This window comes from Lepisosteus oculatus, chromosome 4, assembly GCF_040954835.1.
Source record: "Lepisosteus oculatus isolate fLepOcu1 chromosome 4, fLepOcu1.hap2, whole genome shotgun sequence".
NCBI classification, from domain to species: Eukaryota; Metazoa; Chordata; class Actinopteri; order Semionotiformes; family Lepisosteidae; genus Lepisosteus; species Lepisosteus oculatus.
Genome location: NC_090699.1, coordinates 30,181,797 through 30,183,093, shown reverse-complemented (window position 1 = coordinate 30,183,093; position 1,297 = coordinate 30,181,797).

Here is a 1,297-nt window from a genome sequence, read left to right as displayed (position 1 = left end):
AGACTTATTTCCTCATTAATGTTCTGTTGATCCCGTCTCTCAGTAAAGTAATGCTGTCGATCTAAGATATGCTCAGGGTTGTTGATATAAAATATTTGGTACAGAAAGCGAGAATTTGAGGATAATGACCTTCATCCATTTTCTAATCTCTTCGTCAAGTTTAGGTTTGTGGGGGAGCTGCTGCCTAGCCTAGCAAGCAACAGGTGCAAGGCAGAGCACACAATGGCGCAAACTACTGTAAAGAGAAACACTTCCACATGGCAGCCAACCAGAAATGGCTCCCAATATATCAGTAAACTCACACCAAACTGGCAATCAATTCAAATCTTTGAGGTTAACCCAAAGAGCTAAACAAAACTTAATCAACCTATCTCAGTCAAATTCCTACTCAATATACATCTCAGTAGTTCCCAGCCATCAAATACACAAGGTCTTCTTCAGCATTAAATACATCTGACAGGTTTCTGTTTAAACAGCTAAGTTAATCACAGGTCATTACAGAAAACCATCCCCTCCATTTAAACATTCCCCTCCACATTAAACTGCAGCACGCTCTCCCCATTTCAGAGAACTACATACAGTACTATGGCGATTTCAAAAACCCCCAGAATTTGCAATTATCATTCGTTTTGAAAAAAAACAAAAGCCATATGATCGCTGCTGCACGTTAGTTTTCTGTGTGTGAGAAGACATTCCTGGGGAAACTAGATTAAGAGATACTAGTGGTTGCAGGGGGCGCGCCAGTGGAAACCCCACTAAATGGGGGAGGCTGCCGGAGCAGCTTGTGAATTAAAGGCACATCCTGCAGTGCGCTGCCACGTACCAGTGCACCCTGCTGCCAGGGCCCTGCTCGCCACAGCCTGGGCCCCACTGCTGCGACTGGGACTGACAGAAAGAGACAGGGAGGGAGACGGGCTCTATTCAAACCTAGGCATCCAATTAGCATTTCTCATACAGCGCGGCCAGGACACACGGCCACCTGTAGACGCTCTCTCAATGCTCGGCAACCTTTTCATTCCAACTTTCTTACTTTCAAGAGAGGGCAAAGGAAGAAAGACTTAAAGGGAAAGAAGATGATATGTGTGGAGAATATTTGATGGGGGTGGGGGTGGGAGAAAAGGGGAGAGAGAGAGAGAGAAAGAGAAAAGGACAGCGCAGCTCACAAGCATTGTGTTCCAGGAGAGTCTGTGACTGACTCAAGGAGTGGGACTGGGGGGAAGGGGTGTGTTCAGCAGGAAAGAAGCCCTGCCTTCTAGAACACGATTGGCTTCAGCCGGCCCCTGTGAAGATGGGGAAA